Source organism: Macrobrachium rosenbergii, chromosome 8 (assembly GCF_040412425.1).
Source record: "Macrobrachium rosenbergii isolate ZJJX-2024 chromosome 8, ASM4041242v1, whole genome shotgun sequence".
In the NCBI taxonomy this organism is placed as follows: Eukaryota; Metazoa; Arthropoda; class Malacostraca; order Decapoda; family Palaemonidae; genus Macrobrachium; species Macrobrachium rosenbergii.
In genome coordinates this window covers 24,408,637-24,434,006 of record NC_089748.1, presented here as the reverse complement: position 1 = coordinate 24,434,006, position 25,370 = coordinate 24,408,637, and the positions used below count along the sequence as shown (strand labels likewise).

Here is a 25,370-nt window from a genome sequence, read left to right as displayed (position 1 = left end):
GAAAATAACAAAGGATGATGAGGGGTAGATTAGAAGCTGTTTTAGTGCAAACAAAATGGTATATAGTAGGTGGTAATAGTTAGAAATGTTTGGTGGGGAAGAGGACAGCAGCCCACTTTCCTTTAGGGGACTTGGAACCATCTGTGTAAATTGGGGTGCAGGAATTGTGTCAAAATGTGCTCAAGGATATGAGAACTCAGAATAGGAAAGGAAGTATTAAGTTTTAATAAGTTGTGTGGTACAGATGGACAAACTGAGGGAGTGGGGATTAGCCAAGGTGGGAAAGTGTGGATGTAGAAAGGGAGGATTTCCAATTGTGGTGATGAAGAGTGAGAGAGAAGGGTTTTCATATGGATAGAGAAAGTGCAGGGTCGGTTGGGATTGTTAGTAAGTTTGGCAAGGAGGGGCTCAGGTATTGTTAGCTTCAGGGTAGAGAATTGGTGGAATCTGGCATAGTATCTAAGAGAGTGGAGGGCACGTCGGCAGGTGAGCAATGTTAGTCCTGATTCAGCATCAAGGCTTTCTACTGGAGATGAATGGAAGGCCCCAAGGGCCAATCTTAGTCCTAAGTGGTGCACAGGGTCTAGAAGGCTGAGAAGAGGAGGAGAAGCTGAAGAGTGCACATGGCATCTGTAATCCGGGACAGATAGAATGAGGAATATGTGTAGGTGCACAAGTGTTTTACAGTCAGTGCCCAAAGTAATGTGGGATAAAGTCTGAAGGAGGCAAAGACATTGGAGAGCAGTTTTTTTAATTGCTAGGATGTGTTCCTTCCAGGTAAGGCAGAAATCAAAAATTAAACCAAGGAATTTACCACTAGTACAGTACTGCATGGGTGAACTGTAAAGCAAAAAGTGGTGGTGGAGATACTGTTTGGGACCGAGAGAAAAGAATAGGAAAAGTTTTATTGCTGGAAAAGAGGAATCCATGTCTAGCAAAAGCCCATGAAGAGGCAGCTAGAACGACAGATTTTATTGTATAAGTCAGTGGAGCTTAGGGATTGAAGAATCAACGACAGATTGTATAGCATAAATTTAGGGAGATCATCAACATAAAAAGGAAGTCCTAACTCCTGCTGCCAGGGATGCTATAATACCATTAATTACTGTAAGAAATAAGATAGTGCTCAGAGTGCAGCCTTGGGGACTCCTTCATATTGAATGAAAGGTAAAGAAATGAAGAGTTCATGCATACACAGAAGGTTCAGTTGTTATGAAAGATTTGATGAAAACTCCCATATTACCTTTTATATCAAATTGAAGTAGTTGGTGTGAGGTGTGGCGTTTCCAGGTGGGATCGTATGCTTTTTCTAAGTCAAAGAAAACTGCAAGGACATTGTTTAGAAGCCAAGGCTGTTTGGATGTAAGACTGTTTGTGTGCAAGAGGGTTTGCTGTGCTCTTGCCTCATCTGTAGCCAAACTGAGATGAAGAAATTAGTTGTTTTGATTCTAAATGCCAAAATAGGCAAAAATTTATCATTTTTCTTAGTAATTTACATAAGCAGTTGGTTAGGGAAATAGGTCAATAGTCTTGGGGTGTACTTTCAGATTTATTTGGTTTTAGCAAGGGGAGAATGAGGGTTTCGTGCTACTGCTGGGGAAATTCACCTTTTGACCATGTTCTATTCAATAGTGATAGGAGAAGGGTTATGAAATTTGACGAAAGGTGTCGGAGCATTTGGTTGTGGATACCATCAGGGCCTTCACATGTGTTCTGACAGGATTTGAGTGCAAAATTGAGTTCTGCAATGGAAAATGGAATACTGTACTGTATGGTTCCATGGAAGATAATGTCAAGCTCATTGGGTTCTTTTCTATTTTGAGCTTTATGTTTGTGAATTGGGAGGGAGACATTCTCCTGTACTAATGTGACTAAAATATTGGCCTAGTGTGCTGGCTATTTCTGTTGTGTCAGCAATAAAAATGTTATTTATGTTTAGTACTGGGCCTCTGTGAGGTGGGTGTTTTCCTGATATTTTATGTATACATCTCCAGACAGCTGAAATATGGGAGGAAGAAGTTAATGAGACACAGCATTTCCAACTTGTGATTTTGTGAGGCACTTATTTTGCATTGCATTAAGGCTGTGGCTCTTTTGAAAATTATCAAGACAGTGAGGTGTCCAGGAGAGTTTCTTTTTTGTTTGAAGCTACACCAAGCAACGTGTTTTATGCATAGGGCTCTGGTGCAGTCTCTGTTCCACCAGGGTACACATTTTGATGTGAAAGGTCGGGTGGTCCAGGGAATGGCTGTGAATGCAGCACTTAAAAGTGATGGTGAAGAGTGTAAGCATGTCAAGGATTGATGAAAAGGATGTAGGAGGTAGAGATATGTCTGAAAGCATGGAAAAAGAGTGCCAGCCAGCTTTATCAAAGCAGCAGCATGGAGGATTAGGAAGTGAGACAGGAAGCAGGTGAAAGAAGGGTAGGGGAGTGGTCACTAGTTAAGAAGAGGTCTAACACTGACCAATGAAAGTCTAGTTGGAGAGCAGGAGAGCATAGTGATATATCTAGACAAGAAAAGGAATATGTTTTTGTGTCAAAATGTGTCAGGTGTTCTGAGTTTAAAATAGAGAGGTTATTAGATATTAAAATCTGTTCAAGGACACATCAATGGGAATTGATAACCGAGTCATCCCATAATGTGTGGTGGCAACTGAAGTCACCTATCACAAGTATGGGGGATGGTAATTGGGAAAGGATGTCTTGAAAGGCAGTGTAAGTCAATAGGGTAGGAGGGAGAAAGATAGACTGATACTGTGGTAATCCATCGCTGTAGGAAGACTTGTGTATAATAATACAAGGAAAGGTTGTTGTATTGCTTACAGGTAAGTATGGTATTTTGTGATGAATTAAAATAGAACAAGCAGAAATAGAGTGAGGAGAATAATGGAAATGGTAATTGGGAATAGGTTTTGGTGCTTAGATAAGGAAAGTTTCTTGATATCTGAGGTCATGTCTGTGGGGTCGGAATCCTCAAATGTTCTTCTGGAGTACAGACATTAAAGGGAATGAGGTATGCGATGTGATATAGTCAGTATGGTCGAGGTAGGGTTGTCAGATGGGGATGGACCGTCTTCCGTATGAAGTAAGAAAGGGTGAGTGTCAGGAAAAACGGGCGAGTCATCTGTAGAAGGGAAGTCTAAAGATGAGGAGGTATAGGAAGAGAGAGACACGTGGGCACAACCTGGTTGTAAAGAAAGGTCAAGGATACTTCTTCCCTGTACAGAGGTCTGAGTGGAAGGTTGGGTGGGAAAGGATATAGGCAAGGGGAAAGGTGAGGCAGGTGGAGATTCTGTGGAAGTTGGCAGGGGAGTGGGGGGAAGGATAGTAGGAGGGTTGTGGACCTCAGCAGTGGTATGATGGACAGTAGTGTATTTTGTGTGGGAGGAGATGGAGGATGAGGTTGGGTTTGGGATCGTGATAAGGGGTTGATTTATGTAATCCTCAATGTCCTTTATGGTTTCTGGAGGAGACTTGGCTGTAAGGGTTTTCTTGGGTGGAGGGCAAACAGGAGGTGATTGGGAAAACTTGGAAGGGGAGAATTTGTTATTGGTCTTTGGAGTTGTTCCACATTGACGTTTATTTCTTCATGTGTTAGGAGAGGCAGCTTTGGGAGGGAGGGATGGGTAAGTAGGGATGTAGAAGTAGATGTTTTTGAATTTAACACTTCAAAAGGGCTTGACAAAAATACAGACCTGCGATAAGAAGAGGGGAAAAGGAGGTGGATGATGGTGCTTTAGAGGTATGCTGCGGTTTGGACAAAGAAAGGGATGAGGATAAGGAAGTATTGGAGGTGCTGTTGGATTGGGGAATTAAAGAGGAGGAGGAGGGGAGGGGTTGGTTGTGGCATGATATTGGAGGTGGTTTTGCTTGCTTGCTTTGCTGTTGTCACGGTCTGGGCCAGGGTGATATTGGTAAAGCCAAGGCAGCAAGCCTCCTGTCTAGCTTCTTTCAGGGTCAATTCATGCTTGAAGCAGAGGGCAGCCACCTCTGATTCAAACTTGTATACAGGGCAACCTCAGTAAAAAAAAAAACCATTATGTTTGCCAGCACAATTAGCTCAAATGCACTCTTGTGAGTGGCAATTTGCTCGATCATGGTCAGGTGAGCTGCAAACAGGGCAGCACGCTCGTGATCAAAATTTAGCTTGGTGGCCAAAGCGCCAGCACTTTTGGCATTGACGTGGGGGAGGAATAAACTTTAGGACTTTGTAATGTTAACATCTAATGTGTACATCTTGTGCGAGGTCTTGCCCCTTGAATGTGATCTTTGCAAAATTTTTTGGACATTTCCAGTTGCTCTTGTCCTCAAGAGTTTAGCATGTAACATGGAGAACTTCATGGTGGTCACTTAGTTCTTTGGGATCTGTTGAGCAGCCACTCCACCTGACACTGTCAACTGGGCACTGCTCAGAGGGTATCACCACTATTCCAGTGCACCTGTTGAGGTGAGGATGTGGAGTGGTAAGGAAAGCATTACCATGTAGGTCTTTGAGGATGGACATTGCATGAGCCTGAGCCTCTGTGTTCACCATAAGATGTGGGCAGTTGCGTCTTGTTAGGAATTTCATCATTCCTACATGTCTCTGCAGGCACTTTTGAAAAAGGAGAGTATTGTTCATGTGAGGAGCAGTCAGGGGATGATGAAGTACTTGTCCCACTTCTGGGATCCAAAGAGGGTTGACATAAGGGCTGGGTGGGTAATGGAGGGCATTTTAAGGTGGGTTAAAGAGGATGGAGATGGAGCCTTAAGAAAAGTTTTTTGAGGAAGAGGTGCTGTATTGGCCCATTGTTTCATGGTAGAACGCTGTGGTTCATATGGCTGTAGAGTAGTCACCAAAGATGAACTGGTGGAAAGGGAGCATGGTGCATCATGTGCCCAGATGACAGGTGACATGGTAAAAGAGGATAGGGATGAGGAGATTTCTGGGGGAATAGTCTGACTCATGGTCTCTAACCTAGCTAGGTCAGAAAAACCCCCAAAAATCAGGGGACTGATTGTGAGCAGGGTCAGTCCCCAACCCCTTAGAATATTTTTGATTTCCATTATCAGCCATGTGGGCCTGGGTATATGCTAGGGAGATAAACAGTCCACTTCTTGAGAGCCCGCATGAAGAAGTAAGGGCAAAAAAGAAAAAACCAGGACACTGTGCCCTATGGCATCCAGGAGGCTGTTAACGACCAACCCAAACAAAGTTGGCCTTATACCCCTCGAAGCACGGACACTCACACCTAAGGGATGGGGGACAGTGGAAGAGGATTGTTAGGATAGTAAGAAAGAAGAGTGATAAAATGAATGATCAAGAAAAAAACAAGCCAAAAATTGGGTGAGCATAGGACCAAAGCCCAAGGCTGGTGGAGGGTCCAGGTGGGGGCCAAATGGTCGCCCTCCAGCATCGGGCCATGGTCCCTAGCCCCGAAGCCCCTCCACAATGACAATGTTGCTTGGTAAGGGAGGGGAATGAAAGAAATACACCAGTCTTACATCTGCATATCATCTCCAAAGCTAGAATATCAAATCTTGTCATACATTCCAAACCATGAAATTCCTCAAAATATTAACACCATTACATAACCACATCACATCAGTTAAGTTACCCATTGATTTTAAGTAACTAACCATTATGAAAATAAGTCAGTCTAAGATAAAAATATTTCTGAAAGCAGATCAAATAAACATATTTACAAATATTTACAAGTAATTTAATACACAAAGCTCTAAAAGTGAGAATTCAGCCAACTACAAAACCAGTTATATAAATGTTAACATCTTCACAAATATATATCGTAACCACTTGTCTTTTGTTTAATGTTTATCAAATTCTTTCATTTCTGTAATATATTACGGAATACAGAGAAGTTCCTCAAATAAAATGCTGAATGTTTGAAAAATCACGATTTTTTATGTGTTACTAAATAAAATAAACTGTTTGCTTCTGCCAATATATTTCAGCTGTTGTTTTCAGAACATTACACTGATGCACACGCAGAAGTGGAAGGCCATGGCTTGTCACTGTACCTGCGCCTCTGATTCTCTACAAAGGAGTTTTCAACATTGAGTACCATGCTTTCTTCCAACAGTACAACAGAGAAACCTGGACAACTAGAAAAATATCAGTAGGGGTGCAGTGGAGCACTCTGCCCTAATAATTTATGTCAGCTTAGACAGTTCAGATGACGCTGGTCACTGAATTGTTATACCTTCACGAGGATCGTGCCCTCTCGGGGGCATGTAACGGGTTCCCAAGGACTTTAATAGTCTTCCTCTCTCTCTCAATATAATAACAGCTAAGTCAGCCACAGTACAAGGACTTTCGCAGTTTCACTTAGTGTTCCTTAACACAACTATAAATTACAGTTTATTTACATTGTTCAGCATAAGATTTGGTCAGAGATGACTTCAGAAAGCCTAACCTTTGTTTCGGCAACAGTGAAAAAGACAAACCGTCTTTACGTAATACACCGATGTTGCATCTTAAAGGTTACCATAGCAAATTTTCAGCATTTCTTCTCTCATATCACAGTATCTCACTATATGCTAAGGAGTTGGATGGGCTCAGCATGATGTTTAGTGATCTCGGGCCTGTGATACACAGCCAACCACCAGAAAGTGAATATGGCATGAGTTTTGCAGAAGAGCAAACAAGTTACGATAAAAATAAGTGTCTTCATAACAGATCACATTTTTCACTAAAAGCCAAAGAATGGCTCTTTAGCATTACTGGAAGTTTGTTATTGCATTTGGGGCAAAGTTGCATTTCTCATGCTTCATCTTCGAGTTATTTGAGCAATGCTGTTAATAGCAAGTCAACGTCTCCAGCTGAGGTAATCATTCTGTGGCACAGTCTTTCTTAGTCAGAATGACAGTAGCAGCAGAAGCCTAGCGGCAGAAAGTTATTTTCAACATGCACACATGGGGAGCCATAATAAATCAACAGTACTGTTAAGTTCACTTCATTGGGCTGGCGACGAGTTAGCAAGCTGCTTTTAACAGCTGTAGTTCGACATATCACGACAAAACAAAGAACAGAGTTAATCAGTCCTGAGTCATGTAGGGCACTGTTAGCTGCCCAGCCTGGCTTCCAAAGAATTCGATTTCAGCATAAATTTTTCATGTGCTTGTTAAGTCTGGTAACTAAACATTTGCAACATGTTACACTTACAAACATTGTGTCAATATCTCTTGTTTGCATAAGAATAATGATACCACGGTAAGCCCTTAGTTAAAACTGCACCAGTGTTATACAGTGTGCCAAATTGCTCACTAACATTCACTGCACCAGCATATTCATCAACAGCAGGAGAATCATCAACATAAGTCATCATATTTATAAATCGGTCGAAATACAGTTGCCTGAAAGGCCGAAATAATTTACTAATACGAGCTCATTGCAGAAAGAAATAGCAGTTATACTTGTTAAACGCATTTATAATAGCATAGTTAGACTCACAAAAGTTTGTTATCTATCAATTACTTTAGAGTTATATATGACGGTTATCAAATAGTTATACAACGATGGTAAGCAATCATTACAGTCTTGAGAGTGTCAGCAGACTCACCAAGTACAGTACATTTGAATATTTATTCCAAGAAAGCCTGAGGTCATGTTGTTAGAATTTAAACGGAACATACAGTTACAGAAGAGACACCATGCAAATGGGACAAAGCCTGCCAAGGTCTTTTTTTGACCAAAACCAGAATTATTCATAAATCATTAAACATTCAACATAACTGCAACAAAGTGTTGAGAAATCAAATTGTTGAAATGATATTTTTGTTTATAAATAAAGTTTGCACATACCGGCAAGAGCATTTCAGTTGTAGTCTTCACGACGCCTCGACAGAAATTACCGCGCACATCGGTTGGGTCAGGCGACATCATGCCACGCCAGCCGCGGCGGAATAGAACATTCTCGTTGGCGTCGTATTTTTCCAACTTCGAGTGGGGAGTTAAGTGTTACATCGTACATATCTGCCGGGTAAGCATGCACAAAACTTTATTTATCATAAAATAGTCATTTGTACATTTAGTCTTATTCGTCAGACAGGCAATTAGTCATATTCCTTGAGGGAGAGCAAGAGTTGTAACCAAAAACTGGGAAAATAACATATGTTGGGGAATAAATACATTTACTACAGATGGATACGAGTCTGCACGCCAAGAGCTTCACTTTTCTGGACCAATCACTGGGAGAAACTCATTATAGACAGTGAGCCTGTTATGGGACGTCAATGGGATTCACTGTTAGAGCAGAAGCTTACTTCAATCAATAATGGGGGTTATCTTCGCGACAGAAAGCAGTACAAATATAAGTGACGAACTCAGCACATGATGCAAAGAGAGAGATCACTCTTTTTTCACCAATTATAAAACACAATAGTCATCAGGCCAACATCACCAATAGATTAAAGCCAGCTCTGACCCAGCACTGACCATGACATGCAGTTTTGGGAGAGAGCATTGCAGTCACACGGTCATCTTCGCCACACAGACTGGGAGTGGTGGAAAGTTGTATAGCGAAGACAGCTTCAGCTCATGAGCACACCCTAGAAGCTGAAATGCTCAGCCCAAATATTTATTTCGATAATATCTCACGAAATAGCCTGCATCCCGACAGAAACACAGCACTTTCGGTGTTTTCCGAGCCGTTTCTTCTCTCCGCTACGTTTAAGCATTTTCTTACCGGACAGAGTAGTGTTCTGCTTCCTGTCCCGAAAGAATGGAGCGACTCGTGTTTCAGTCAGCAGCCATGTTCGAGCCTCGTCAAAGAATAGCAGGTTGAAAGGAGCAGACAGTAAGAGTTCTTTCTTAAAGCTCACAGAACCCACTGTCATGAAAAGAAACAGATTTTCTGAAGTCAAACGAACGAGGCATCGAGAGGCTCAAATTCAGCCAGACATATCCTGAGATCACGTTCAGTAGCCGAGTGTCTGTATCCTTCTTATTTTTGTAGTTTCAAAACATCTATAGAAACAGAATCTTTATTATCCGAGATGCCTTGAAATTTCAGTTATCGAAAGATACGTTTCATGCCTTGCTGGAAACTCAGGTTACCCTTTGTATAGTGAAACTCACCGCAGCTGAAAGAGAAACTCCGCACTTCATCTTCCCAGCATCACTTTACTGGTAGTATGTTGCATCTTAGCCCGGCTTGTTTCTTGCAACCAGTCCTTTCGATCGTCCGAAAGTTAAAAATGAGCGAAGACTTCGTAGTTCCGCCAGCGGCCAAACAGCAAAGATCATCGGCAGGCCACCCAGCCCAGCAGCCTTCAGAACCGTCTTCGACGGGCCGAGCCGCATCAGGGTTGGTTCTCTCGACCTAACCGGAACTTCGACACCTTCATTACAACGGGGAATGTCGCCTATTCGCTCAACTAGATTGCTTCAGCCCGACTGGGGGACAGTGTTCTCCAACCTTCACTCACGCTAAGAAATTCATGAAAAGCCTCCACGTGAACCAGCAGCCTCGCGAAACTCCCGATTTAGGAACACCGCGAACTGATCACCGCTCACATTTCCTTTCTCTCGAAATTCGGCGAGAGAACGATGTTTTCTTCTGCCCGTCTTCGCCGGTGCAAGGCATAGCGAATAAACCCGTTTCCGACAGGTCAGGTCGTGGTGTTGTCGAATCATTTTCGACAGAAGCTCGACCGAAAGAGCTGGCACGGTCATCAGCTCATACGATATGCCAGGCTCGATCTGCAAACCAGGTGCTCGGACACTTTCCGAGTTTAGTAACGCTCACCCCGATTTCTGATCTAAACGAGAACAACACTAGCGGCTCGTTGCAGAGGAATTTTGGTTCAGCTTTGCCCAATCATCAACGAGTCCCTTTGCTCGGCAGATGATATCGAGCGAATCCTATTGCCTGGGGACTTCCGACAGAAGAACTTGAAACAGTGAGGTCTCAGCAGAATGTTCGAGTTCCTCGCCGAACGTCTTCTCCAAGAAAGCCGTCACCCATGCGCCGCTTCTTTCAGGAGGGAACGCCAAAACCTCGGAGACATCCGAACTCAGGTAACATTGCCAAATCCATTGGACCAGGTTTAAAAGTTCAGCCTGAGATAATTGTCTTAACCGATCAATTAAAGTCAATCGTCGCATGTGAAAATCACCCCCTCTCAATAGCGAGTCATTATTCCGAGAATGGTTCACATTGGGGAGCCAGATAGTCCTGGCGTGCCTTGAACTTAGTAATAATAGCCCAACATGGAACTAGAACTTCCAGGCGATGAGCAGTTGAGCAGTCCAGGACACCATCCGTCTTCCGATCTGCAGAACACAGAACTGAAGACGCCTTACAGAGAACTTCACGACGAAAAGAGTTCCATCCACCTGGGAATACAGGTAAAATCGCAGGCGAAGACGGCACCGGAATTTATGGGCAGACTTTTATCGCCAGAAGAAGGTTGCTCCCCGCATTGCGACCTTGCACCGCCTATAACTCCCTCGGAGTTACAAGGAGTGTTCGAAAAGCATGGACAGAAGACTGAGCGTCCGCTCCTTCGTGCTCAGTTTCGCACTTGGCAGTCTGGCAATCTACCGAAAGTCTGGAGTGACTGATTTTCACTGGACTTCGGAAGGGGAGCTCCGGAAGCGTTCGATCTTCCTCAGGTTCACGCCTTCCGGATCTGAGTTGAGAGTTTACGAGGCTAACGAGTTGTGGCGCCTGATTCAGGAGCATTCGTCAGAGACTGATTTTGTTTATTAGCAATAGTCGCACATCTGAGCCGAGGAGAGGCGCCAACAGTGGAGTGAGCGCTGAGGAGTTTTCTGCCAGCGATAGCGCCACAGATAGCTTTCAAGTGAGAGAGCTCTGAGAGAGGCCGACGGCGCCGTTGCCGTGGAGGGGCGCTGAAGGATCACCATACGACTCTGCCGGGAAGAAGAGAACTGGAGACTAACGAGTTATAGCAGCATCCTCCCACTGAGCTCTTGCAAAGAGCCAGCAGCAGCAGCGAGTTGGCTGAGTGCCTGGCTCTCAGGTCTGCCCAGGACTCCCGAACACCAGACAGATGAGTGACTTCAGTCCTCTTTCGAAACAGAGCAGCCTTCAGAGCAACAGGCTGGGAATTAGTTGCCTTCTTTCTAGAAGTTTTTCCAGTCCTTTCTTTATTTTATCAGTCGTAATCTTCAACGCTTAGAAGAAGTTAAGAAGAAGAGAAACACTTTTTTAAGTTATCTTTTCACGTTTCAGCAGATCAACATGCCAACATGACGCCTTGGGAGCTGCCAGGTTAAAAATGACATTCTCATTTCGGGTCTGGGAAAGAAGTGCCTGGGAGCAGCGGCTCCTCCACTACATCAGACACTACACAAATGTCATCACTTCATCACTTTCTTTCCTTCATATGCGCACTACACAGTATTCATGGATCGAAGATAGCAGTTGTCTTTCCATTTTATTTGTTCACAGGTTCGACGAGCAGTGAAGGAGCGAACAGTGAGTCAGGAAGAACCTGAAGATGCAGATTCAGCTCCGCCTCCTGAGCTAAGATCATTCAGTCTGCCACCGCGCATACTTAACGCTTCATCTGTGCTCACTGTCGGTTGCTTTCGCCCGAACACACAGAATGACTATCAAGCTGGTAAAGCCACCTACTGTCACGAAACATCGCGATCAAGAGTCATTTCACACCGTAATGTTCACAGTTGCCAAAGATTCGTCACGTCGTCAGCGTCGTCCAAAATAATCAGCAGCGAAAATGAACAGCAGAAGGAATCAACAGCGCCAATAGCGGTGAGAAATTGGACATGAAAATGGAATGAGCCGTTCAGCGGCGGTGTTAGATCACTCGATTCCGTTTCAACAAAACAAAACATTTTGGTTGTCGCCGGAGACTATAAGCAGAGAGAGCCTGACGGGTGTTTCAGCGCACTAGTTTTGCGTTGTATGAACTTACCCGTCAGATAGCATACTTCCTAGCTACAGTCTCCGACGCCCCTGCTGGTAGAAATTCAAATTTCGCGCACACGCCACAGGTAGGTCAGGTGATTCACTACACCGCCGCTGGTGGCGGGGAATAGAATCATTCCCGTTTTCATGTCAGATTTTCTGTCGCTGGTTCCGCACATCTGTTGTTGGTTCCTTCTGCTTTGATTTTCATTTTTCGCTTGCTGAGAATTATTTTGACCGGACTCTTGTGACGTATTGATCTTTGGCCGGCATACGCTTTTGTGACTGTTTTTGATTTTGGCTTGGTATTTTCTAAGAAATGTCTGATCAGAGTGTTGCAATCGTGTTTCGTGTGTGTAAGGTCTGATTGTAAGGCAGTGAGACTACTGAAAGCCTGGGCAGATCCTCATTCTGTGTGTCTGGAGGTAGGGAGAATGAATGCTCTTTGAGAACACGTGTGTTGGGAATGAGAATTTCACTGAACTGGAAATGGAAGCAACTCTTATGTACGTGCTGGAGAAGGACAGAGTTAGGAAAAGGCTTCTTCCAGAAGCGCTAGTAGGTCTCTTTCCAAGAGGTAGATTTAGATCCTAACACTCTTCCAGATTCTCCTGTCACTCCAGTTGTTTCAGCTCCTTCACCCTTCTCACGAACTCCAGATTCGCTGCCGGAGATGGTTGGCAGGAAGAAGCCTGATCCGCGAAGACGGTGCTATGATGCCATGGAGGAAAAGAAAGTGATAAGGCGATAGTGATTTGTGTAGTGTCCCCAGTGTAGTGGAGGGGCGTCTGACCGGCCTGGCATTGCTCCTAGCTCAGACCTCTTCCAAACCCCAGACCCAGGGAGGAGGAATGCTCGACAGCCGCAAGGGGGATGAAGAGCGCTCCCAACGGTCAGGCGTCCCTTCGGCAGCGCCTGTTGACGCGTCCCAGGCTGCCTTAGATCGCCGTAGGAAAGGGATCTTAAAGAAGTGTTTCTCTTCTTCTGCTTCTTCGTCTCCTAAACGTGGTTGGAGTTCGGTTGAGGAGTCGCGTCTTTGAAGAGGACTTGAAGGCTCCTAGAGGAGACGCTTCTGATTTCTAGCCTGAGCGCTCCTCGGGGTTTCAGCCAAGAAGAGACTCAAGATCTTCTCCTCTCTTCTGGTGTTCAGAGTCCACCCAAGCAGATCCTGGTAGGCCTCCAGGCTCAACTCGTTGCTCTTGCTGGCTCTTTATCAAAGAGCTCCTTCCGCCGAAGATGCCCTTCCGATTAAGTCCTCCAAGAATTCTCTTCTCCCAGCAAGTCGTCTTCTAAGTAGCGTCCTTCCTGTTAAGCGCTCCAGCAGGCGCCCTTCCGTCCAGGCTCTCCTCTCCTGGTAGGCGCCTCTGCAGGCGCTCCTCCGCTCCAGGCGCCTCTCCTTGCAGGCGCCTTCCTGATAGGCGCTCTTCCTCCTAGTAGGCGCTCCTCTCTGGTAGGCGCCTTCTTCCCGGCGCCGCCCGAATAGCGCCTCCACCCAGGCTGCGCCATCGCCGCTGCCGGGTCTTCTCCCTGCTGGAGATATTTCAGTCAGACGCCCTGCCTGTCTTCGCTCGTGTAGTTCCTCTGGCCTCCCTCGTTCATCCAGGCTCCATAGTGGGAGGCGTGAGACCTGAGAGAAGATCTCAGGTCAGGACTCCCTTCCAGGAAGTCCAAGTGAAAATCAAGTCCTCCAGACTCAGTAGGTGCCAGACTTCAAGTTCGCCAAGCTTTCCAAGTGCTGTGAAGGGAGCGGACGAATGGTCCCTTCTGTTTTGGAGGAAGGTACCATTCCCTTCTTTCAAACCTCCTTGACTACAACCTGGGAGGGAGTTATCAAGCAGATACAGATCCTGCGCGGAGGCAGCCCTTCTTCAGCTGTCGATCAATGCTAGAAAAAGTCTGCCATAGAACCGGTGCAAGATTCACTCCCGGACGCATAAACCGTCTTTTCTGTTCCAAATCCTCGGGAGGGTGGAGACTTGTCTTGGACGTGAGCTCCTGAACTCTTTCTGGGTCGTAAAGAAGAAGAAGCCCTATGGAGACGACGCCTTCAGTTCTGGTCGCCTCTTCGCCAAGGAGATTGGCGGTGTCCCCTGGACCTCAGGATGCTTACTTCCACGTTCCCATCCACCCCTCCCCTCCAGGAAGTTCCTGCGTTCATGGTAGACGGCAAGAACCTTTTCAGTTCAGGGCTCTTGCTCGACTCCATGCCCCCTAAGTGTTCACGCATCATTCTCAGGAATGTGGCTCACTGGTTGCACTTGGAGGGGTGAGGATTTCTTGTATCTCGACGACACATACACTCCGTCCAGTCTGAAGAAACCGTTGTCTGGAGGACCTTTTCTTTGGACTTTTTTAAACCTGGTCCACCCTAGACTTCTTGTGAACCTCGAGAAGTCTCTCAGATGATTCCTCAGCAGGAAATTCTACCTGGGGATTCGGATGGATTCTCGGGGTTTTCGAGCGTTTCCCTCCCTGGAAAGAAGGGAACGCTGCCTTCAAAAGGTGACAGACTTTCTGAGAAAGACAGTTGTTCGGCGAGGGAATGGATGAGTCTGCTGGGGACCATTTCCTCGCTGGAACAGTTCGTTTCTCTGGGAAGGCTTCACCTCAGACCTCTTCAGTTCTTCCTGAAAGAATCTTGGGATCGGAAGTCCCGGTGACTTGTCGGATTCTTCCAAATATCATTCCTGGTAAAGGAACAGCTCTGTTGGTGGTTAGAATTCAAAGAAGCTGGCCCAGGAATTCCTGGCTGGGTCCGCTTCTCGCAGCCCTCGCCTAGTGTTGTTCTCTCAGACGCGCCGGAGTCGGGTTGGGGAGCGACACTAGGCTCGGAAGAAGTGTCAGGCACCTGGGACACGGATCAGAAGGCTCACACATCAATATGAAAGAGTTGGTAGCCATTCACTCTAGTTTTTCCAGATTCGAACTTGGTCAAGGGATCAGTAGTTCTAGTCAATTCCGACAACACCACAGCCCTGGCTTATCATCAGGAAGCAAGGAGGGACACATTCCTTCCCTGTAAGAATGCAGCAAAGGAACCTTCTGTTGTGGGCGGGGAGAGAAACATGTTCTCCCCACCAGATTTGTTCATGAGAAAGGAATGAGGCGGATCTGCCCAGCAGAAGAGATCGTTCTTCCTACTTGAGTGGTCCTTTCCATCAGGAGGTTTTGCGTAAAAGGCTGTGGTTCCTGGGGGGAGACCTCATATGGACCTCTTCGCAACCCATTGAACAAGAGGTTGAGAACCATTGCCCTCAATCTCGGACCCCAGAGCAGTAGCTATATTTGCCTTTCAGATTGAACGTCTTAGACGGGGCTACGCTTTTCCCGTTCAAGATAATAGGGGAGGTAATCAGAAGTTCTGTAGTTCGTCAAAGGGCACCAAGCTCATCCCTGATCAAGCCCTTTGGCCATCCAGAGACTGGTTCACAGAGTACTGAATGGATGATAGATTTTCTCCCAGGTCGCTTCCTCTCAGGAGCGCATCTTCTCAAACAAACTCACTGGACAGATTTCACAAGAATCTTCCCGCTCTAAAATCAATCAGTTTCAGACTGTCGAAGGACTGGTTAGAGCGAAGGATTTTCGTGACAAGGCTGCTAAGGCTATCGCCAGAGCTAGAAGATCTTCTACCTCATTTCTTACCAGTCGGGCGGGAAGTCTTCGGAGGAAAGCGATCTAAGAAAGTTTCTTCCAGTACTTCTCTTGTAATGGAGATTGCGGATTTTCTCACCTAAGGGATAAATGTACCCAAGTGGTTTCCACCATAAAGGGGTATAGGAGTGCGCTGTCTTCAGTCTTTAGACACAGAGGCCTGAACATCTGGACAATAAAGACCTTCATGACCTTATAAGGTCTTTGAAACTTCTAAAAATAAGTCCTAGACTTCTCCTAGCTGGAATTTGGGACGTGGTCCTAAAGTTCTTACTGTCTACCAAGTTTGGTTCTCGATCTGCCTCACCAGGGATTTGACCAGAAAACGCTGCTCTTTTCGCTCTTGCTTCGCCAAAAGAGTGAGCGAATTACAAGCTTTGGAAGGTTCTGTAGGCTTTAAGAAGGACTCTGCAATCTGCTCTCAGCCTCTCTTCTTGGCAAAGAATGAGAACCTCTTCAAAACCTTTGGCCTAGGAGTTTTGAGGTCAAAGGACTTCCGATCTTTCAGACAGGAGCTGGAACACAAAGCACTCTGTCCAGTAAGCAGTCTTAAACATTATTTGGAGAGAAAGAAACAGTCAGAGGCAACACCGAAAGTCTTGCAGTTCTGTCATGATCCTTCAAGAGCAATTTCAAGAATGCCCAGGTTTTCTTCATTAAGGATATTATCAAAGAGGCTCATCTTTCTGCAAGACGAACATTTTCAGCTCCTAAGAGCAATGCTCATGAGGTGAGAGCAATAGCTACTTCTCTAGCTTTCCACAAGTCTTGGTCCTCCAGTCTATTGTGGACTCTGGCATACTGGAGATGTAACTCAGTGTTTGCTTCATTATTTGAGAGATGTTCAGGTGACATATGAGAAGTGCTTCTCTAGGAGCTATTTATCCATGGATTCAGCAATAAGGAGCTGAAGCTAATCCTATTTAATTTAGTGTTATTTTAATTGTTTGTTGTTTTATATTGGTTGAAAGTATGTTAGTTCTCTTTTCATCTCTGCATTAACAAGGTTAGCTTGGTCAGGTGGTCGGTTTTGGTTGTTAGCCTTGCATTTTTTATTACCTAGCTCTGTCAGTGTGGGCAAGAGTGGAGCAGCCCCCATTGATATGATTCAGGTTAGAGGGCTCTATCTTGCAAGTGGGTTAATCCTATTGACACGATCCATAACAGGCTCCAATACGCGTTTTATCCCCATTGATTTGATCCAGAAGGGCTGTCAGTCTTAGGTCACTCTCGCTGAAGCCTCTTGAGGCATGCAGACCTCACAGACAAGTATCCATGAAGTCTTCTGCCCAATCATAAAGAACCATGGTTTTTGTTTATTCCAACATATGTTGTTTTCCCTGTTTTTAGTTCCCCATTGCCCCGTCTTCTCCAAGGGTGCCAATCAGTTAAGTATATGTTCGACGGGTAAGTTTCATGTACAAAAATGATATTTTATGATAAAACAAAGTTTTGCATACTTACCCGGCAGATATACACATTAATGGCCCGCCCAGCCTCCTCAGGGAGACAGGTGGAAGAGAAAATCTTGACATGAAAACGGGAATGGTTCCCTATTCCCGCCCACCCAGCGGGCGGTATGGTAGATCACCTGATCTACCTGTCGCTGCGCAGCCGCCAAATGAATTTCTGTCGGGAACGTCGGAGACCATGCTGGCATATATCTGTTGGTAAGTATGTACAAAACTTCATTTTATCATAAAATATCATTTTGTCACTGGTTTCCTCAACACTTTTGTTTGCAGTTCCATGTTGAGGCGTTTTAATTGGGCATTTGCTGGTAGGTTGGTAGATATGGATAGATTTTAGGTCTCGCTTATACTTGTCACTGGTTTTGTTAAAAAAACGACCTTGCGTCTTTGTTCCCTGATTTGCATGGTAGATCTCTGCTACTGCAGCATATATGGTTTTTCTTTAAAGTTCTAAAATAACATGGCCTCGCTGGGCTCTTAGGTCATTATTCAAATGTATAGCTATACTCTGAGATTGAGTCTGCTTTGATATCTGCTTTCAAGACTGTAATGTTATGAGAGACCTTACCATCATTGTATATAACACAATGGTATTTCGTTAGTCATTATATAGCTTCTAAAATGTTGATAGCAAGATAATCAACTTTTGTAGGTCTAACTAATATATTATAAAATGCCGCTTAACTTAAGTACTGTACTTTATTTCTTTCACAATGAAAGGAGAAACCGTAGTAGATTAAATTATTTCCAGCCTTTCAAGGTAAGGGTTGAAAGCTTCTATATTTCTGTGTTCATATGATGACTTATGTTGGTGGATATATATGCTGGTGGATATGTAGTTGCAGTGAAATATTATGCAGACAGGATTTATTTTTCTTATACAGCACTGGCGTTTTAGCTAAGGTTACCGTGAGCCATTGATCCTGTTGTTCTTAAATATAAACAAAGGATGTTATTTTTAATGTTATAAATTAACATGTTGCAAGTGTTTAGTTACCAGATAACAAAGAATTCACATGAAAGAGATTTGTAATATATCGTCAGATTCTTTTAGGTAAAACAAGGCAGCTGTAACTTAGTCACCCTACCTTGATGGGTTGGTTTAGCAAGCCATGTCTGATACTGTTTGTCATTGATATGTCAATTCTAATATTAAAGCAACCAGCTATCAGGTCATGACTACAATGAAGTGAATAACTTAATTACTGTTGATTTATTATGGCTCCCCATTGTGTGTGCATGTTGAAATAACTCTGCCACTAGGTAAGAGCGTCTACTTTGCTACTTATCACATTTCTGACTAAGAGAACTATGCCCTAGGGTGAATTACCTCTCAGCTGGAACTGTTGAAGGCTTGCCTTATTAACAACAGCATTGCTCAAATAGCTCAAGATAAACATAAGAAATCTGCTTACTAGATGCAATGTCTAAACTTCCAGTAATGCTAAAGTATTCTTTTGGCTTTTGGGTGAAAAAAAAAGTCTGATTATGAAGACACTTATTTTTATCATAGCTTTGGTACTCTCCTGCAAATTCCATGCCGTGTTCACTTTTCTGAGTAGTTGGCTGTAATATCACAAAGACTGAGATCTATAGAACATCATGCCTTGGGTACATCCAACTCCTTAAAGATATAAGTGGGGAATATTCTTGTATGATCATAAGAGAAGAAATGCTGAAAAATTTTATATGGTGCCTTTAAAAGTTACATACAACATCAGAATTAATATTACAGTAAAGACAGTTTTTCATAAGTCTCTTTCCTGGATATATGTTGCTAAAACAAAAGGTTGATTTTAGAAGATCATCTCTATTGATCTTTATCAGACAATGTAAATAAAACTATAATTTATAGTTCTCATTTAAGGGTACTAAGTTGAAGTACAGAAGTCCTTCTGTGTGTGTGTGTGTATGGTGAGGGGGAAGGGGGGGGGGGAAGACGTATAAAAAAGGAATCCTTAGGGCCAGCATTGCAGTGCCCCCGGGGAGGGAGCAGTCCTCAGTAGGAGGTATTATAACTAGTCAGTATTCAGCGTCGAAGCCAGCTCTGAGGCTATTTTCTAAGCTGACAAGTGATTGTCGAGATGGGATAAGCCCACATGTACTCTCTGTGTTTTCCTAGTTGTATTCAGGTTTCTCTCAGATAGTACTGCTGGAAAGCATAAGACTTTCAAATGTTAAAGAAAACCCTTTGTAGAGGAGTCCATGGAGGGTATATACCAATGACAGAAGCCATAGCTATGTTCACTTCTTGTGGCTGTATTTGGTATCGCCAGCAAATGCTTGCTAATATGCAGTGTCTTAAAATCTAGTGTAGTGATTCTGTAGTTTTTTACAGGCAGAATGTTGTAACAAGGAAATGTATATTGGCCAGAAAAAAACTAGTTTATTTTTTATTTATAGCACATAAGAAAATCAATGATTTTCGTACATTTCAGCATTTTGTATTTGGTTCTCTGAGATTTCATGGAGGATTTTCTTCCATGTCATCTTACAGAAATTATCATATTTAATCAGGAAGAATTTGATAAACATTAAACAAAAGACAAGTGGTTACGATATTTTGTGAAGATGTTAACATTTATATAACTGGTTTTAGAAGTTGGTTGAATTTCACTTTTAGAGGCGTTTGTGTATTAAATTACTTGTAAATATTTGGTAAATATGTTTATTTGATCTGTCAGAAATATTTTTATCTTAGACCGACTTCTATTTCTTTCAATGGCTAGTTACTTAAAATCAATGGGTGAATTTAACTGATGTGATGTGGTTATAATGGTGTCAATATTTTGAGGAATTTCATGTTTTGGGAATGTATGACAAGATTGATATTCTAGCTTTGAGATGATATGCAGATGTAAGACTGGTGTATTTCTTTCATTCCCCTCCCTTACCAAGCAACATTGTCATTGTGGAGGGGCTTCGGGGCTAGGGACCATGGCCCGATGCTGGAGGGCGACCATTTGGCCCCCACCTGGACCCTCCACCAGCCTTGGGCTTTGGTCCTATGCTCACCCAATTTTTGGCTTGTTTTTTTCTTGATCATTCATTTTATCACTCTTCTTTCTTACTATCCTAACAATCCTCTTCCACTGTCCCCCATCCCTTAGGTGTGAGTGTCTGTGCTTCGAGGGGTATAAGGCCAACTTTGTTCGGGTTGGTCGTTAACAGCCTCCTGGATGTCATAGGGCACAGTGTCCTGGTTTTTTCTTTTTTGCCCCTACTCCTTCATGCGGGCTCTCAAGGAGTGGACTGTATATTTCCCTAGCATATACCCAGGCCCATATGGACGATAATGGAAATCAAACAAATTCTAAGGGGTTGGGGACTGACCCTGCTCACAATCAGTCCCCCTGATTTTAGCTTTTCTGACTTAGCTAGTTTAGAGACCACGAGTCAGACTATTCCCCTAGAAATCTCCTCATCCCTATCCTCTTTACCATGTCACCTGTCATCTCGGCACATGATGCCCCACGCTCCCTTTCCACCAGTTCATCTTTGGTGACTACTCTACAACCATATGAACCACAGCATTCTACCATGAAGTATTGGACCACTACAGCACCTCTTCCTCAAAAAAGTTTTCTTAAGGCTTCAAAGCCATCCTCTCCTACCCACGTTAAAATGTCCTCCATTACCCACCCACCCCGTATGTCAACCCTCTTTGTTCCCCAGAAGTGGGACTAGTATTTCATCATCCCAAGACCGTTCCTTGCGCAAACAATACACTCCACTTTCAAAAGTGCCTGCAGAGACAGGTAGGAATGATGAAATTCCTAACAAGACGCAAATGCTCACATCTTGTTATGGTGAACACAGAGGCTCAGGCTCATGCAATGTCCATCCTCAAAGACCTACATGGTAATGCCTTCCTTACCACTCCACATCCTCACCTCAACAGGTGCACTGGAATAGTGGTGATACCCTCTGAGCAGTGCCCAGTTGACAGTGTCAGGTGGAGTGGCTGCTCAACAGATCCCAAAGAACTAAGTGACCACCATGAAGTTCTCCATGTTACATGCTAAACTCTTGAGGACAAGAGCAACTGGAAATGTCCAAAAAATTTTGCAAAGATCACATTCAAGGGGCAAGACCTCGCACAAGATGTACACATTAGATGTTAACATTACAAAGTCCTAAAGTATATTCCTCCCCCACGTCAATGCCAAAAGTGCTGGCGCTTTGGCCACCCAGCCAAATTTTGATCACGAGCGTGCTGCCCTGTTTGCAGCTCACCTGACCATGATCGAGCAAATTGCCACTCACAAGAGTGCATTTGAGCTAATTGTGCTGGCAAACGTAATGGTTTTTTTTTTTTACTGTGGTTGCCCTGTCTACAATTTTGAATCAGAGGTGGCTGCCCTCTGCTTCAAGCATGAATTGACCCTGAAAGAAGCTAGACAGGAGGCTTGCTGCCTTGGCTTTACCAATATCACCCTGGCCCAGACCGTGACAACAGCAAAGCAAGCAAGCAAAACCACCTCCAATATCACGCCACAACCAACCCCTCCTCCTCTTTAATTCCCCAATCCAACATCACCTCCAATACTTCCTTATCCCCATCCCTTTCTTTGTCCAAACTGCAGCATACCTCTAAAGCACCATCATCCACCTCCTTTTCCCCCCTCTTCTTATCGCAAGTCTGTATTTTTGTCAAGCCCTTTTGAAGTGTTAAATTCAAAAACATCTACTTCTACATCCCTACTTACCCATCCCTCCCTCCCAAAGCTTCCTCTCCCTAACACAAGCCCCACACGAAGAAATAAACGTCAATTTGGAACAACTCCAAAGACCAATAACAAATTCTCCCCTTCCAAGTTTTCCCAATCACCTCCTGTTTGCCCTCCACCCAAGAAAACCCTTACAGCCAAGTCTCCTCTGGAAACCATAAAGGACATTGAGGATTACATAAATCAACCCCTTATCACGATCCCAAACCCAACCTCATCCTCCATCTCCTCCCACACAAAATACACTACTGTCCATCATACCACTGCTGAGGTCCACAACCCTCCTACTATCCTTCCCAACTCCCCTGCCAACTTCCACAGAATCTCCACCTGCCTCACCTTTCCCCTTGCCTATATCCTTTCCCACCCAACCTTCCACTCAGACCTCTGTACAGGGAAGAAGTATCCTTGACCTTTCTTTACAACCAGGTTGTGCCCACGTGTCTCTCTCTTCCTATACCTCCTCATCTTTAGACTTCCCTTCTACAGATGACTCGCCCGTTTTTCCTGACACTCACCCTTTCTTACTTCATACGGAAAGACAGTCCATTCCCATCTAACAACCCTATCTCAATCATACAGACTATATCACATCGTAGAGTATATCTCATTCCCCTTTAATGTCTGTACTCAAGTGGAACATTCGAGGATTCCGATCCCACAGACACGATCTCAGATATCAAGAAACTTTCCTTATCTAAGCACCAAAACCTATTCCCAATTACCATTTCCATTATTCTCCTCACTCTATTTCTGCTTGTTCTATTTTAATTCATCACAAAATACCATACTTACCTGTAAGCAATACAACAACCATTCCTTGTATTATTATACACGAGTCTTCCTACAGTGATGGATTACCACAGTATCAGTCTATCTTTCTCCCTCCTACCCTATTGACTTACACTGCCTTTCAAGACATCCTTTCCCAATTACCATCCCCCATACTTGTGATAGGTGACTTCAGTTGCCACCACACATTATGGGGTGACTCGGTTATCAATTCCCATTGATGTGTCCTTGAACAGATTTTAATATCTAATAACCTCTCTATTTTAAACTCAGAACACCTGACACATTTTGACACAAAAACATACCCTTCTTGCTCCAGATATATCACTATGCCTCCTGCTCTCCAACTAGACTTTCATTGGTCAGTGTTAGACCCTTCTAACTAGTGACCACTTCTACCCTTCTTTCACCTGCTTCCTGTCCCGCCTCCTAATCCTCCATGCTGCTGCTTTGATAAAGCTGGCTGGCACCTTTTCCGTGCTTCAGACATGTCTTTACCTCCAGATCCTTTTCATCAATCCCTTTGACATTTTTGCTTTACACTTCACTATCACTTTAAGTGCTGCATTCAGCCATTCCCTGGACCACCTGACCTTTCACATCAAAATGTGTACCCTGGTGAAACAGAGACTGCACCAAAGCATTATGCATAAAAGCGTGCTGCTTGGTGTACCTTCAAACGAAAAAGAAACTCTCCTGGACACCTCACTGCCTTCATAATTTTCAAAAGAGCCACAGCCACTGAAACGCAAAATACGTGCCTCACAAATCACAAGTTGGAAAAGCTATGTCTCCTCATTGACTTCTTCCTCCCATATTTCAGCAGTCTGGAGATGTACTGTATACATAAAATATAAGGGAAACAACCACCTCACAAAGCCCCAGTACTAAACATAATTAACATTTTTATTAAGGACACAACAGAAATAGCCAGCACACTAGCCAAGTCACATTAGTACAGGAGAATGTCTCCTCCCACCCACAAACATAAAGCTCAAAATAGAAAAGAACCCAATGAGCTTGACATTATCTTCCATGGAACCATACAGTACAGTATTCCATTTTCCATTGCAGAACTCAATTTTGCACTCAAATCTTGTCAGAACACATGTGAAGGCCCTGATGGTATCCACAACCAAATGCTCCGACACACCTTTCGTCACCCCCCAGTAACCCTTCTCCTATCGTTATTGAATAGAACATGGACAAAGGTGAATTTCCCCAGTAGCACGAAACCCTCACATCCTTCCCTTTGCTAAGCAACCAAATAAATCTGAAAGTACACCTAAGACTATTGACTCCATTTCTCAATCAACTAAGCTTATGTAAATTAATAAGAAAATGATAAATTTTTGGCCTATTTTGCATTTCTAAGAACTAAAACAACTAATTTCTTCATCTCAGTTTGGCTAAGCAGATGAGGCAAAAGCACAGCAAAACCTCTTGCACACAAACAGTTTACATCCAACAGCCTTGGCTTTCTAAACAATCAGTCCTGCAGTTTTCGACTTAGAAAGCATAATGCATCCCACCTGGAAACACCTTCCACACCTACACTAACTAACAATTACAGATATAAAAGGTAATATGGGAGTTTTCGTCAAAACTTGTCATAACAACTGAACCTTCTGTGTACGCATGAACTCTTCATTTCTTTACCTTTCATTCAATATGAAGGAGTCCCCAAGGCTGCACTCTAAGCACTACCTTATTTCTTACAGTAATTAATGGTATTATAGCATCCCTGGCAGCAGGAGTTAGGACTTCCCTTTATGTTGATGATCTCACAATTTATGCTGCTGATTCTTCAATCCCTAAGCTCCACTCACTTATACAATCTGTCGTTCTAGCTGCCTCTTCATGGGCTGCTAGACATGGATTCCTCTTTTCCAGCAATAAAACTTTTCCTATTCTTTTCTCTCGGTCCCAAACAGTATCTCCACCACCACTTTTGCTTTACAGTTCACCCATGCAGTACCGTACTAGTGGTAAATTCCTTGGTTTAATTTTTGATTTCTGCCTTACCTGGAAGGAACACATCCTAGCAATTAAAAAAACTGCTCTCCAATGTCTTTGCCTCCTTCAGACTTTATCCCACATTACTTTGGGCACTGACTGTAAAACACTTGTGCACCTACACATATTCCTCATTCTATCTGTCCCGGATTACAGATGCCATGTGCACTCTTCAGCTTCTCCTCCTCTTCTCAGCCTTCTAGACCCTGTGCACCACTTAGGACTAAGATTGGCCCTTGGGGCCTTCCATTCATCTCCAGTAGAAAGCCTCGATGCTGAATCAGGACTAACATTGCTCACCTGCTGACGTGCCCTCCACTCTCTTAGATACTATGCCAGATTCCACCAATTCTCTACCCTGAAGCTAACAATACCTGAGCCCTCCTTGCCAAACTTACTAACAATCCCAACCGACCCTGCACTTTCTCTATCCATATGAAAACCCTTCTCTCTCACTCTTCATCACCACAATTGGAAATCCTCCTTTCTACATCCACACTTTCCCACCTTGGCTAATCCCCACTCCCTCAGTTTGTCCATCTGTACCACACAACTTATTAAAACTTAATACTTCCTTTCCTATTCTGAGTTCTCATTTCCTTGAGCACATTTTGACACATAATTCCTGCACCCCGATTTACACAGATGGCTCCAAGTCCCCTAAAGGAAAGTGGGCTGCTGTCCTCTTCCCCACCAAACATTTCTAACTATTACCACCTACTATATACCATTTTGTTTGCACTAAAACAGCTTCTAATCTACCCCTCATCATCCTTTGTTATTTTCACAGCTTCTGCTAATTCTTTTC

General features: G+C 43.9%; 1 long non-coding RNA gene across 1 annotated transcript in view; it reads right to left on the bottom strand.

The window, feature by feature from the left end:
- Window positions 1-1,070: 1,070 nt before the first annotated feature.
- Window positions 1,071-25,370, bottom strand: part of LOC136840634 (uncharacterized) — a 198,544-nt gene continuing 174,244 nt past the window's right edge. The window contains exon 3 of the long non-coding RNA XR_010853680.1: window positions 1,071-4,386. This is a non-coding gene — a long non-coding RNA (uncharacterized lncRNA). The remainder of the gene's footprint in view (window positions 4,387-25,370) is intronic.